The 16,399-nt window shown below is 36.8% G+C and overlaps 1 pseudogene; it reads left to right on the top strand.

Annotated features, from left to right (window-relative positions):
- The window catches only part of LOC130457093 (actin-related protein 3C-like), a 63,978-nt pseudogene extending 48,559 nt beyond the window's left edge, over positions 1–15,419 (top strand).
- The last annotated feature ends 980 nt before the right edge of the window (positions 15,420–16,399 follow it).

Below are 16,399 nucleotides of genomic sequence, written 5' to 3'. Positions count from 1 at the left end.
ACCCTGGGCAAGTCACTTAATTCTCATTGACTAGCTCTTACTGTTCTTCTGCCTTGGAACCAATACACAGTATTGATTCTAGGACAGAAGGTAAGGCTTTTAAAAATAAATGCTTCATGCCTTGGACTTGGGATTTCATTGGTGGAGGAAGGTGGTACAATCCATGTATAACTTAGAATGTTAGAGAATCACCACAGGTTCAGAGAAGTCTAGCAAGTGACCAATAGATGACAGCTGGCAAGTGACCAAGGATTTTGGACTCAAATCTTCCTGGATCTTATGAAGATGTGATTAACTCTCCCCTGCCCATTTTTAGATTTAATCATCAGAAGCATATACAACCCACTTACACTTGATTGGAGGAGGTATATAGCCCACATGTGATGAAAGTGGGTGACAAATCAGAAGCAATTGACTGTTCCCTGGGCAGTCCTAAGAAAATTACAGACTATAATTTGTCCACATAAAAGTAGAGGAAAGCACAGGAAGTAATGCAAAGAAGAGTCTTTAAAAGGAGTTACAACTTCCTGTGAGGGGTTCTTCATTCTTTGGAGTTCCAATTTTGAGTTGGAGGCTGGTGAAGAATCTACTTCATGGACCTGAGACCCTGGAGTTAGTGATACTGTTCTTAAATCTCTCCCTTTGAACTACCATGTGGGTGAGTGAGAAAGGCTGACTACTTTCCTGGATTTTCTGGAGAGACTAACTTCAGGAGAGGCCTCCCCTCTTGAGAGAGGCTTCAGGGCTGAAGCCCTTGATGTATTCATCACCAGGCCCTCAGCTCAAGGCTGAGGCTCCTCCAGCTGAGGACTAATTAGCCCTGCCTGGGTTGAGCCAGGGGCTAGAGCAAAATACTTAGTGTGTTAGGTTAGATATCTTACCCTATCCTAGCTCTGATTTTCTTACTTTCACTCTTTCTCCTTTTGCAAATAAATTACCATAAAAAATCATTTGGAATTGAGTAATTAATTCCTGGCAACCATACTCAAATAATTTAGTCCAACCCTTTAATTTTAACCCCTTACATTCTGGCCTTTAAAACCTGTATCCAGCACCTCATCCATCACTCTGGCATATAACCTCTCCAAGGTGTCCCCAGGCTATAACCTTGCCTCTGTTCAGATCTGTAGATATATATATATATATATATATATATATATATATATATATATATATATATACATATACACATATATATAATTTATTATGACATAATTTGAAATCAGAAATCAAATCTATAAAAGAGCTTGTTTCTTTTCAAAATAAATTTTCCATCTGTTTCCTCTCAAGACCTCTAACAGCCTGTTTTTCATTTGCTACTTTTGCTTTATACACGAACTTATATTGTTTAATGTATATATGTTTCCTCTCTCAAAATGAATGGAAAGGTTCTTATAGGTGTGTGCTGTCATCCTTTGCTCTTATGACAGAGCCTGTGGTTCTGCTTATAGGAGAGGAAATGTGACTTTAAATCTGTAAAGAGCCAAGTTTCTGAACCTAGGGTCTTTAAATGTGTATTTTACAAATATATTTATTTTGAAGGGGCATCTAGGTAGTTCAGTATATAGAGAGTCAGGCCTAGAGACAGGCAGTCTTGGGTTCAAGTCTGGCTTCAGATACTTCTTAGCTATGTGATTCTGGGCAAGTCATTTAAACCCAATTGCCTGGCCCTTATTGCTCTTCTGCCTTGGAACCAATATAGAAGGTAAGGATTTAAATATATGAAATCACATTTTAGTGTAATTGGTAAAATGGGTTTGACAACTATATGAATTTTTAAAACTTGTGGTCACCATTTATAAAAATTAAACTATGAGTATGTTAGTACCTTTAATAGCTTTATTACAGCAAAATAGTGATAGTAATAGAGGGAAATGTAGGAAGGAGATAAGGAATTTTCTAGTCTACCACTCTGTTTGCTCCAAAGAAATCTAGCGTGCTCCCCCAACAAAATTCCAATCTCAGGCCAGATGAACAGGAAAGTATTGGCCTCCTGGGGGAAGGCTGCAAAAGTCTCTTCAACCCAAACCAGTCACTGAAACTGAACTCAAGCCACCACCATGGAATCCAAGGCAGAATTGAATGCCTGATCAAGCTGAGACACCACAAGACTGACCCCAGGGTCCCAGAGACTCCCATTTATAAGCAGTTTTCTCTACCCATCAGCTCTCCTCATCTCATCTCAGGAATCAATCACAGTCTCCCAATTTGCCTAGCACTGCCTGGGGGAAGGGGTTGGGGCAGGGCTTGTGGTCTTTTAGGGTATGAACTTCCTTTGCTAGTAAAAGGTTATTACTAAGTGTTAATGCCTAAGTGTGAAAGGCCCTGACTCCAAGTTAAAATAAACAAAAGGAGTTTAAATTCTCTTTCACCCATAATAATCTGATGTATTCTATTTTGCGTATTTAAAAATTATATTCTTAGATGTCCATAGGCTCCACCAAACAATCAGAAGTGTGATGGGGCTGGCACTAAAGAAAAAGTGCCAAACTGAAGAGTATGTGAAATTGATCACCTCCACGGGGGAGGGGTCCCAGGAGTGAATTTCCTGAGGAGAGAAGACTGGCTGGAGAGCAGTGAGGGTCTCTCAGTCTTGAGACATCGAAGAGAGAAGGTGGAAAAAGACTTTCTCCTGAGGGTTACCCATTTTTCCTGCTGGTGACTGGAAATCTTTCCCCCCTACACTTCTCAATTGAAAGGACTTTCTGAAGAGAAACCTGAGCAGACTGCCTCAGCTCCTGTTGCCTAGGGGTGAGTCAACCTGACTTTCTCTCAGGGGGCTCAGGCTGCGAAGGCCTGAGTTCCCCCCAAACTCAAGGAGGGAGGGAAAAGGGTTTAGATAGACAGGGACCTCCTTTTCCCACTTTCCTTTTCCCATTCTTCTGTGCCCATTTATTATTTTGTATTACCTGATTGAATTGACATTAAAAGTTATCTGTTCCCCAGGCTGAGTGTGAGTGAACAGATCAAGGGAAGACCTTTTTTGGTTTCGAGTAGTGGAGGGGGGACAAGAGGAACAAGAGCGAATTGGGGAGAGCAGCTTTAGCTAAGGAGGGAAGGCAGAAGGGGGAAGATCTTCAAACCGCCTCTCCTCTCTCTGAGCTAACCCTTTACATCTACTGTCTCCCCAGTACCCCACTTTGTGGAGTACTCTCTGTCTGTCTGTCTGTCTGTCTGTCTGTCTGTCTGTCTCTCTCTCTACCTCAGGGTACAAGCCTCCCTCTCCTCTAGATTACATTCCTTTAAAAAAATTTTTTTTAAAACAGAGGTGTCCCATGACACAAAAGAGATTAAGAAGTTCTGGCATGGAGTGTGGACCACTGGTGATGGCAAACCCTGGAGGAGCATTCTCATTGGTGTTTCCCTTTGAGGATGATAAAATGGGAAAAAAGGGATTGACTTGGACTGCAGATTCAGGAATCTAGGTCTTGTCCCAGATTAATCATTATCTATCAGTGTAACCTTTGACGTTCCCTCCCTGAGTTTCACTTTTTTCTGTTAAAGGTAAGGGCTGTACTAGATGATATTGTGTCCTTCTGGTTTGAAGATTCCATAATAAATCTTTCTTTAGAATTGCATTTTAAACCTAATGCAGACTCTTTAGAATTTTCTCACAGTAACAAGTCCTCTTCTCTCCAAGGTTTATTTGATTTCTGTAAAGGGTCCTAAATAATTGGGATCCAAATCTCTTAAATGTGGTAGATGTTTGAGCTGGGGAATACTGGGTTTTTTTTTTAAACCCTTACCTTCCGTCTTGGAGTCAATACTGTGTATTGACTCCAAGGCAGAAGAGTGGTAAGGGCTAGGCAATGGGGGTCAAGTGACTTGCCCAGGGTCACACAGCTAGGAAGTGTCTGAGGCCAGATTTGAATCTAGGACCTCCCGCCTCTAGGCCTGGTTCTCAATCCACTGAGCTACCCAGCTGCCCCCGGGAATACTGGTTTTTAATTTAAAACAATAACAACAAACTTGAAGTCTGTCTTGAAAGCTGGGGTCAGCAAACTATAGCTAATGGTCCAAATCTAGCCCTCCAGGGATTTGTGTATGTTGTGAAAAGACCATTCTTAACTCACTGAGCTGTGCAAAAACAAGTTGTGGGCTGGATTTGGCCCACAGATCGTTCACCAAACTTTGCTCTAAATGAATAAGATTGATGTGCTTGCATGACCCATTTTGTTGTTCAATAGTTTCAGTTGTGTCTGATTCTTTGTGACGCCATTTGTGGTTTTTGTGGTAAAGACACCAGAATAGTCTGCCATTTCTTTCTCCAGCTCATTTTAGAGGTGAGAAAATTGAGGCAAACAGGGTTAAGTGAATTTCCCACAGCTAGTAAATATTTAAGGCAAAATTTGAATTTAGTTCTTCCTGGCTCCAGGCCTCACTCTTTCTCTACTTCACCATCTAGCTGTCCCCGTGTGACTCATAAATTCAGTCTAAAGTTGATTCTCAAAGATATGGTCTAAAAATATTTTTAATATTGGCAGCATCTTTGTAATAAACAAATAGATTCCTCAGGTCACAACTCAAAAGGGGTCAACACTTAATGGAGGACATTCCCTATACCTGGAATCTAATTTTAGCTCTATCTGTTGAAACTCTACAAAAGCCATCTCCTCACTGAAGTTTTCCCTTCCTCCTTCCATCAGAAATGAACTTTTCTTTCTTAAATCCTGCATAGTTTTATATTTGTTCCTCTCTCATGTATCATCATATTTTACTTTACACTGTAGTTATTTGCATAAGAATCATTCACCCCTGCCCTTCATGAGTAGGGGGAAGTAGGTCGTTTTTCTTCTAATCAATGTTCCAAGCTTTTCCCCTCTCAACCCCACTCCAGAGAAGGCTAACCTGCCCATCATATCTTTCATGGCAGTAATATTCTGTCACAATGATATGCCAAAACTTGTCTAGTCATTCCCCAACTAATGGGCATCCCTTCCATTTCTAGTTCTTTGCCACCACAAAGAGAGCTGCTGTAAATATTTTAGAACATATAGGTTCTTTTCCTTTTTCTCTGATCACCTTGGAAAAGAGACATAATATTGGTAACTATTAGGTCAAAAAATATAAATAGTTTTGTAACTCTCTGGCCATAGTTCCATATTGCTTTCCAAATTTTTTTTCCAAGATATCATTTTCCCCTACTATCATTTTAGCCAAGGTGTGAGATGATATCCTAAACATGTTTTGATTTGCATTTCTCTAATCAACAATGATTTAGAACATTTTTTCATATGACTATAGATAGTTTTGATTTCTTCCCCAAACTGCCTATTCATATCCTTTGACAATTTATCAATTAGGGAATGACTCATATTCTTATAGATATAACAAAATTCTCTATGTTGGAGATATGAGACTTTATCTGTAACAGTTAAATTAGTTCTCTACTAAAAGTATTATATTTTTAGAGGTTTATTAAAGATTATTAGAATTAAGAAATAAAGAAATACAAAATAAGAAAAGCACGTGCAACCAACTCACTATACCTTGCCTGCCCAGTAGAGAGATGCATGTGCTTAGAAGCAGAAGCCAAGCCCAAGTAGGCAGTATAGTCAGTTTAAATACAAATTTTGTTCTCGGCCCAGGTGGGGATTCAGGTGATATTGTAGGGAATTCTGGGAACTGCCAAGGACTTCTGGGGATTGAAGTTTGGGGTTCAAATCTCCATTTTTACATTCCCCTATTTGATCCTTATTGGGAAAGGTTTCTCCAAAAAGGATCATGAAAACATAATCAACTTAAAGGCTACAATAATTTGAGGATAAGAGGAAAAAAGAACAAAACCAATAATTGGTAGATGCATTGACAAAAATCCAGTTAGGGGGCAGTCCCCTTTGGTATGAGAGTATACATAAAAATAAATGTTCAATCAACCACACCCAAAGTTCATTCTTGATTTTCTCGTACAGCTTGTGGTCTGGAGGCATCTTCATGGTGTCTTCTCCAAACAGTTCAGTTTCTGGATTCGGAGAGGTAGCATGTTTCTTAACCTAAAATTTCTTCTCAAAAGGAATTTAAACTTTGCAATTTAAAATAATAATATTTTTACATTCCCCCCTTGAAGAGGGTGATTGAATAACACAGGGATCATTTAGGGATGCATGACTGAGTTATGAGGTATATGAATCAATTGACAAGAAAAATTAAAAAGACATCAGAAAAATCCAAATGAAAAAGATAATTTCTGGATGAAAATATAGACTATCAAAGTCTTATGTGTAAAGATTCTAAGTAAAGGAAAAATCAGTCTATAACAGGTCCTTGAATCAGGGCCCAATTAAAATGATATAAGCAAGTAAGCATTTACCCAGTCAGTAGCTGGGACTACAGAAAGTTTGCCATACCATTAAAGATAGAAAAGGGACTAGATTATAGGAGCCAAGTTTGGGATACTCATCTGTAAATATTTTCACAAAGAGTGTGGATACAAGGAAGGCCTATGTCTTAACGTGTATTAAGCATCGCAACCTTGAGTCTTCACACTAGGTTCAAGTCCTTTGTATTGGCTTAGAAGTACATCAATCCTTCCTGGTTTGGTTTCTTTGACCCTGTGCAATGGCTCTTTTGTATATCTTGTCCTGGAATCAGACAGACTCATTAAGCAAAGTCCCATAATTTTTTTTAAACAATTAGTGACATCATTTTTTTATAGTCTCAAGTTTTGGGGGCATGCATTGATATTATAGCAAATGTATTTTAAACTTATATTACTGGAAAATCAAAAAGTTAAAGAAAATCTTAATACTTTAAAATTCAAAAATATACCTTATAATCATTGACACACTGTGTCAGCTAAGAAAATATAGAATACAAGGCTTTCTCACCAAAATGAGATCCCTTTCCTCTTCATATCTGGCCATGATCCACTGTGAGTACAAGCAAATGAATTTCACAAGATAACATTTTTTTTATAAAGAACAGTAGTACAAATATGTAGGTATCAATATCCCCAAAATTCTCAATAGCCAAGTTAATTACAATAACAAACAAACCCACTATCATATTTTATATGAATTGCTGTATGACATTTTTAAAAGCCTATGAACTGATGGATATTTGTCATAATTTTTATAAACATAGCAAATCTTTCAAACTTGGTAAACATATTTTTTTAAACCCTTACCTTCCATCTTGGAGTCAATACTGTGTATTGGCTCCAAGGCAGAAGAGTGGTAAGGGCTAGGCAATGGGGGTCAAGTGACTTGCCCAGGATCACACAGCTGGGAAGTGTCTGAGGCCAGATTTGAACCTAGGACCTCCCATCTCTAGGCCTGGCTTTCAATCCACTGAGCTGCCCCTGGTAAATATATTTTTAAACAAAGTTAAACTCATTTGGGGTTTAGAACATCATCAAGAAATCTAGATATCATTCTCGTGGAAGTAAAATGAGCTGAAAAGTTATAAATGAGAAATGCTCCTCTTTTGGGGAGCCATCCAGGGGTACTATATGTCCTGGGATTAACTTACCAGCTTCTGTTCACATTTTTCTAAATGTGGGAGGTGGGAGTTATAATTGTATTTCACTTCAGCTACTAAAATGGGCCTTACCTCCTGTTAGGGGCAGGCAAAATGGCCAGAGATTGTTAAGAAAAATTCTAAAAAACATGTCTAAAGGACCCTTAAAATCAATTTGAGATATTTAGCTCATTAACTTTTCCAAAGATTGTTATACAATTGTAGCAATTTTCTGATGGAGTCCATCTATCCTCTATGTGACAATTTACAAAGTCAAAATAGAAAAGCTATTTTTATATGAGCTTACTCAATAATGTTTGTTCAGTATGGTTATAGGGGGAAAGCAACAGAATATAACAGTAGTTAAAACCCAGTACATTAAAATGATTCAGTGTAACAGAATAGTATTGAATGCAGTAATATATGAACTTAAAATCACAAAGTTAAATCTTAAACAAAACAATCAGTAAAATGCAATAGAATGCCATGTCCCAATTCTGTAGTAGGCCCAAGAGGCTTTAGCAGGGAAGTTTGTCCAGCCAAAGGGGCTGCACCCTACAAGAAGCTGCAGATATGACTTCTAGAGAAGAAATGGGATACCAAATAGCACCAGAGGTGTTAGTTGTTTATCCATTGCATCCTCTTTGAGTGGGTCCCTCATACAATCTCTGTACTTGATTATACTTCCCTTTGATGATATATACTTTGTGAAAGAATGTGCCTTAGATTTATTAGAGATTTTTGTTTTTTTCTCTCTCTTTTTTCAACTAGGCTATTTTAGTAAATGTCTTCTCTTGAGTTAAAAACAAATAAACAAACATTCTCTAAGACCACCTGATTTGGTTTGGGCCTCTACCATCTCCATGCTTGACCTCAACTGAACTCCTGATCTAGGGCACTACTGTGTACTTTGGGGGTGGGTGGGTGGAGAGGAAGGCCCATATCCTAGAACCAATAGGATGTACTCAGGTTGATTTTTTTCCCAAGTAGTATCCTAGCTCTTGCCAGTTTCACTCAGCTCTGTAGCTAGAATCTCTTTAATTGGATGCTACCATGAACTTTTCCTATAGAATGCTATTGTCAATGAGGCAGAGAAAAGAGAAGAATTCTTTCCTTTCCCCCACTTGTTCTGCTCTGTCCAAGAGGTGTAAAAGTAATGATGGAGAGCACTTTCAACAACTGAATTCTTTCTTTAGAAATTAGTGACAAATTGGGTCTAGCATGCTTTTTATCTAGGCTTCCAGGGACATAGCCAATCCTCTCTGCCAACCATTGGAAATTCCCTTTTATTCACCAGTTGTTTTATTCATGTTTGAGTGGTTTGCCCTTTCCTTCTCCAGCTTATTTTATAGATGATGAAACTAAGGAAAATAGGATTAAGTGACTTACCCAGGGTCATGCAGCTAGTAAATGTCTGAGACCAGATTTGAACACAAGAAGATGTCTTCTTGTCTCCAGGCTCAGCACTCTTTTTACTATACCACGTAGCTGCTCTGTTCATGGGTTGTTTTATCCAGAGACCAACACAATATAGTCCTATCAGATTAATTGAGGAGCTTTTCTATACATTGTTATTGGTTATTTAGGAAAATTCCCTTATGCTCCGTTGTCTAATTATTTAGGAAACTCTGTGACTTGTTCAGTGATTAATCTACCTTCTTTACATTAATATACTGGTAGAATAACCAATAATGTCTCAAAGGAATTTTAATGATAGTAATTCTATTTCCCTTTTATTTCTTAATTTAGTACTTTCAGTATTAGAAACTCTAAACCAGAATTTCCTCTTTTTTTTTCCTTGCTTTGGTATTTTTCCAAGTTACAAAGTTATGCTAATAAGATTTCACACTTCACAAATCCTCTAAAATGGCTTATATCACCTTTTTAAAGGAATTATTCTTGCAAATTCCATTCAGACATCTGGATCACAGTTTTAGTATTCTGAATCTATATTTAACAATAGCTATAAGGGTCAAAGACTAATAATTTACTCTCACAATACATGTACTTTAGTAATACTGTACTCTGTTATAAGAGAATCTATTAATGGACATCATATGAAAGATGGAAGATTTTATATCCATGAGAAATCTCCTATTATGAGAATTCCCTTTATCAAAGCAGATTTCAAAGCATCTATGAGCTGGATAAACCCAAGAGTTCTTGAGGCACAAAGATGTTACTGATTTACATGTACCATGATTTCTCTACAGTAAGCACCACATTGATATGATGGGGAAAGAGCATTGGAATTGAGAGTGAAGAAATTTGGGTTATTTTCTTGACCTGATCATTGACCAGATGTATGATCTTGACCTAATCACTCAACACCTCTAAGCCTTAGTTTCTTAATATACAAAATGAATTTGGATTACATGGAAGAAAGATTACACTCGAGTTGTTTGGTCTCAAAAGGGAAAATTACCCAGTGGATGGAAGTTGCAAGAAGGCTGATTTTTCACTCAATAAAAGGAAATACTTCATAGCAATAAAAAATTGAATGTGTTGCCTCAGGAGGTAATGAGTTCCTTATTGCTGGAGGCCTTTACATGGAAAATGACTCATTATTTATCAGGAGTGTAGATTATAAAATTTGTACATATTTTTATTAGACAAGATGACTGCCAAAATACCATAACAATATACCGTTTTGTCAAATGATGCCTTCTCTAACAAAAAAAAGGGAGAAAGGAAATTAACTGGGTATCTTAATGTAACAAATAAATAAATTTAAATCTCTTTTAAAATATGCAAGATTTTAGAGTTCTGTGACTACCAAGTTTATTCTTGTTCTAAAATCTTTGATTTTATAGGAATTATAACAACTCAAATTAGTAGAGAAAAGCTGGGAAAGCATGTGGAGAAAGAAAGGAACCCACTGAGAGAATGGAGAGAAGTGAAGCACAGTAGAAAGGAGCTAATGAAAAATAATTCAGGAAAATATATATAATAGATGATTGGATCATACAGGTTTCTCCCTTTGAGCATGCACAGTGTTCTCTGTTTGTTACCAACCTACACAAAGGCCTGCTTCCAAGTGGATCTAGTGAAAGGAACTGCCTTCTGTTTTAGAGCATGTACAGTTAATTGCCTCCTGTCAATTTACTTTGGGGTGATGAAAATCCTTTTAATTCTCCATTTATCCAGGACTAAGTAAGGATCCCAAAGACTGCAATAGGAAAACTCATGTTTCTCTTCCCTGGTGGTGAGCAAGGAAGAAATGCTGTAAGCCTCCTGGTAGATGTAGGGGCTGTCAAGAGGCTTTAACTCCTCATCTGGGTCTCCATGAAACAGGGAACATATGGCATTGCTATTTTTCTCCCTCTATTATTTTTATCCTTTCCTTCTCAGGTAAATAAATATGTTTCATCAGGTACAAAGGGGAAATGACTATGTATCTGAACTGAAGAGCACTCATAATTGATTAAAGTTCCAAATTATATCCTGATATCTGAAAGTGATCAGGATCTTCTCCTGATGCTGATAATCAGTTAAGTGAGGAAATTGACTTCTAGAAGCCTAGAGTCTAGAGAAACGTATAAGGAGAATGAAAGCAAAATCCTTTAGAGAAAGTGGATAGTAGTGTGAATGTGTGATGAGAGAATATGACTTCCTAGCTGTGTGATCCTGGGCAAGTCACTTAACTCCCATTGCCTAGTCCTTACCATTCTTCTGCCTTGGAACCAATACACAGTATTGATTCTAAGACAGAAGGTAAAACTTAAAAAAAAAAAAAGAATATGCGATTCAAGAGTAACATGATTATATGGAAGCAGAGAATGAGTCAGTGCTGCTGATTTGTGTGTTTGGGTATAGAATCCTATAATTTTGTGGGTCTGTCCAATTGTGAATTCCTAGTGGTTTGGATTTTGCCTCCAGGGTGAACTTTGAATTAGAAATGACAGAGAGAAGAGTGAAGATTGAGGTTGAGGAAGTTTGTGGGATGTCCAGGGTTACTCTGGACAGAGAGCCAATAAGATGTTAACTAAGACTGAGTGTACACAGATTTTAGTGCCCTTTCCTTTGAATGGCTAGGTGGCTCAGGTAGCCAGGCTTAGAGATGGGAGATTCTGGGTCCAAATCTGGACTCTGATACTTCCTAGATGTGTGATTCTGGGTAAGTCACTTAACACCAATTGCCTAGCTCTTACTGTTCTGCCTTGGAACTGAAACTTAGTATTTATTCTTAGACCAGAAGGTAATGGTTTAAAACAGAAAAAAATATATCTCATGTCACTGGATCATTCATATCACCTTCATGTCCTGAGCTCTAGGTCTACTTTTATCTTTTTGGGTACCTTCCTTTCCTATGCAGAAGACAGAGGGAACTAAGAAAATACGGATTCAGATAAATGATAATAGTCTAAAACTGGTTATTGGCCATTCATCATGGCTACCTAATGCAGTGCTTCATGGCACCTCCACTAAGGCTTGGAATCCAACACTCAGTGTCTAATGAACAGGTGGAGAACCCCAGCATCATACCTGTCCTAAATTCAACCCCTTCATAATTCCTCAAATCAAGTTCTCTTCAACACATGTAAGCTCAGGTCCTATTTTAATCTCAAGTAGTCTTTCCAGTGCAATTATTCTTCCTAAATGATTGATTCCATTCTACACATATTCATCAATGTTCTCCTACTTAGTCACTAGCAGCCGTCTGGAATTAGGAAGACCTGTGTGAGCCTAGACAAGTGTCTTAACCTCTACCTGTCTCGGTTTCCTCAACTATAAAATTGAGTTAATAATCACACCTACCTCTCTGTGTTGTTGTGAAGATCAAGTGAGATATTCATGAAATGCTTAGCATAATATCTGGCACATGGTGGGCATTTAACAAATGGCCATTCACTTTCCCCTTTCCTCCTACTCTAGGAGCCAATTCATATCACTTAAGTAGCCACCAGATCATTGAACATATTCCTCTCTTCATCACAGGTAGGAGTCAGTTTCTACCATCCCTTCTCTAATGCCAGTTTCAAAGGTAAAGGAAAAGCATCAAAGTAATTTGAATAATCTAGGGTATAATTGCTATCTACAGGCAACTATTTGCCTACACCAGTTCTGTGCATAACTGTTCCTTGTTGAGACCCTATCACTTTACTGGAATTGTATTTTATTGAATTACAATCAAAATGAGACTCTCAAGTAGTTTTTAATTCTATAGAAATTATTCTATGAAATGCAAGGTCTTTTTTAAACATGTCTGTCTATTGGTAAAACCATATTACATAGCTATTTGAACATGTTATAATAAACTTTAAAATGAACCTATAATATGAATCTGTGCTTTACCAAGAAAAAAGATAAAATAAAATAATTCTTTTGCAGTAGAAAACACACTCTGGAAACTTTCTTCCATTCCTCTCTTAATATGTTCCTTGGGAAAATAGAATTTTTTGTTATAAGTATGTAATTATAATAAATATGATCATATGAGAGAAACACATTTTTACATTAGCTCTGGTTGTACATATATTATTATATAATCCATATTTTCCTGTTCATCAACTTGTGAAACAAGAGACATATTGCTTACACTAGAGAAAAATTCATGGAGGAAATAAATTGAAGAGTGGCATGTTTCAATCTGTATTTAGACCCTGTCTGCTCCTTTCATAGTGATAGATATCTTTTTTCATCATGAGTCCCTTGGAGTTGTCCTGGGTCCTTGCCTTATTGAAAATAGTTAAGCCATTCACAGCATTATCTTTTTTATATTATTTATTAGTTATTTTATAATTTTTCTTTTGCTGAAATTATATATTTTACCAAATTCCAAAATTTTAGCATTGATAAGGATCTCAGAAGTCTAGGCTGATGCTAACTGGAGCAGGGATCCTTTCTCCAAAATCTCCAAGTGGTCATACCACCTCTTCTTAAAGACTTTCAGTGGGAAATCTACTACCTCCTAGGGACACCTGTCCGAATTTGGAACAGTTGATCAAAGGCCAAATATCTTCCTATATGTAAAATGTGCATCTATTTCCCCTTCTGCATCTAAATCTAGGAGTACAGGCTTCCCCTACACACCCCAAACCCCAGATTATGTCGCAGGTCAGATAGTACATAAAGACTCATTTTTCCTTGCATTCCTGCAGTGCTAAGGGAAGGTTACTAATGTTACCAAGGAGTTGGGGACTGTTGATATTCTTCCTTTGGCTTCTTAGCTAAGGAATGTTTAAGGTTTTAAGAAAAATTTCAATATCATATGAATCATTTGATTGGCCAGGTGAGGTTAATATTAACAAAAGACAGACTTTTAGTTAACCAAAATTTGTTGGAGAAATGGCTCTGAGTTACAAATGATAAAAGGAAACAAAAAAACAGAATATTTCCATTACAATTATAAACACTCTAATCCTTCCATAGCTCTCCTATTCTCAACAATTTTTCCATAGTCATTGATGGTGTTCTTAACATGTTCTCCCTTAATTTGGATTCCAGCTTTTTTTCCCCAACATATTTTTGCTTGTCTTTACCAGTTTGAAAATCATTCTCTTTGGCAGAGAAAATATAAATATTTTAAGAATTTTAAAGTTCTGCCTTCTTAACCTTCTGATATTATCATCCCATTTAGCCTGAGCAACAGGTCTATCTTCTTCCCACAATATAGCTTGAAAAACTATTTTTGTTGTTGCCCTTAGCATCTATTGCTGCCCTCAACTTATTCTAAGCTTTAGCACTTTGATATTTTTCTTCCAGGGACATGCTACTCTTTGGTATTCATCCTCTGTTAACTAGTCCTTGTTTCCATGTTTTGAAAATCTAGTTCTTTTCCCTGAACACATCACCTTGGTACTTGACAGTTATTTTTGTTTCAATGCCATTAGCAATTTCACTTCTGGGGCAAACTGTAATATATTATTTTTCATTATCTCAGTAAGTCTGCTGCTTGTTTTATTTCATTCATCAACTTTCAGCAGTGAGAAAAAATTCTCATTGAATATGTTCCCTCACTTGTTAGCTTGTAAAAATAAGTGTAAATTGAAGGCATCTGTAGCACTGTGTTTTTTTTAAATGTGTGAAATCTATGTAAACTCTGTTGACTCATGCTTAATCTAAATGTTCCTCTGCTACATTGAATAAACTTTCCTGACAACAATCTTGAGAGGTAGATAGCTCAAATATTATTCCCAAATAATATGATATCTGGAACTATGTCAGTTATTTGAAGAAGAGGCTGGTAATATAATTATTCACAAATTATATGCCTTACATTCCTATAGTATCTAGTTGAGAAATTCTAGCTTATTTCTTTTGTCACCCAACAGAGAGCCTAAAGATTATCATTTTCATTTAACCTAACTTCCACTAAGTACACCAGAAAACAGGGACTATATTATGTTTCTGAAATTATGTTTCAGTCTTTTAATGTTCTGGGCCCATATGTAGCTGTCCAGGCTGTCCTTGCTTTAGTTGTATCTTCGACATCATGGCAGGAGAGTGGACACCCACTGGTAGTTATAGACAGTGGAATGATGTCATTCATGTCATTTCTGTGACTGAAGGGTATGGGATTGGCAGCTGATTCAAGCCTATTCCAATTTCTAGAAGAGATAAAACATATTTCATTCAGCAATTACTCAGATAGTGAGAATTCCTTCTGAATAATTGCTGAAAACAGTGGAGGCAGAGAAGAAATATTGGTTATGTCTGTCCAGTTTTATAAGAATCAAAGAATTTCACAAGTATGATACAGAATGATCAAAGTAGAACAAACAATATAATAGAATCAATGTGATTTCACAGAAACAATTTTCTATGGATGTTGGTTATAAACAGTTCCTGGGCCAAAATTCTTTCATTGAGTTTGGTAATTCAGACTTCATATAACCTATATAAATGGAAAATGTGTATTTTTTTGACTTCATCTCCCAGAATTCTCCCCACATCCCAAGAAACCTTTTTTCCCTTTCTGTTTATGTGTATCCTTTACAGTATGGTTTTTAAGCAGTGGGTAATGCCTCCCTTGTTCTTTTTTCCATGTGAAAGACTGATGAGCTCTGTTTCTCTAGCCTTTTATTTTCCTTTTGCTTCAAATTAAATATTAATAAATCTTATTAAATATAATAGAGTATTGAATATTCATTTTTAAATTTTACAAACTCATCTGAGAAATAGTAGATGAGATAATTCAAAATTGTCTTATCAATGTCAGATGTCTTCTCTGAGTGTTCAACCATGTTAGGGAATTTTGGAGGACTATTACAATAAGCTTGAAAAGAACTGTGATTAAAATCTGAAACTAAGTGAAGAATTATATGATAGCAAATAGAAGCCAAAGCCTAATGATGTACAAATCATTACACACTATATGCAGTGATAGTTTGGGAGATAAATGCTGCCTTCGGCACCTGAGTTCTACCAATATGCCACACCAAAAAAAGATTATGAAGAAATTGGACCTCGGATTTTCAGAGAATAGAATGCTGGGAAAATTCTTCTTTGTGGATTCAAATCTGCCCTCAAACACTTTCTAGTGGATGACCATGGGTAAATCACTGTTGCCTCAGCTTCCTTGTCTCTAAAATGACCTGGATAAGGAAAAGGCAACTATTGCAGTACCAAGGAAATCCCAAATGGGGTCACAAAGAGGTGGACACAACTGAAAAATGACTGAACAACAATAACAGCTTGCCACTACAACCCAGTGTTTGGGGTCATGTCTTAAAATTGACTTCATAGTTATAACAGGGAAATGGGGAAGAGATCAGCCTTCTGATGACCTGTTTTGTCTGGGTAACTGGTATTATGGTAGCAAATTGATTTGACCAAAAAAAAAAAATTAAACATAATTCAACAGAAACATTTCAATGTGTCAACATACAAATGTAGAAAAAGTCAAAATGACTAAAAATGCTTTTCTTTAGAAAATATTAAATGTATGTTACCAAAAAAGTGGCTTTTCATTCTTTCCATGGCATATTTTGTATGTTAG

Source organism: Monodelphis domestica, chromosome 1, assembly GCF_027887165.1.
Source record: "Monodelphis domestica isolate mMonDom1 chromosome 1, mMonDom1.pri, whole genome shotgun sequence".
Classification (NCBI taxonomy): Eukaryota; Metazoa; Chordata; class Mammalia; order Didelphimorphia; family Didelphidae; genus Monodelphis; species Monodelphis domestica.
The sequence above is the reverse complement of the archived record's forward strand: the minus strand, read 5'-3'. Positions and strand labels throughout refer to the sequence as shown.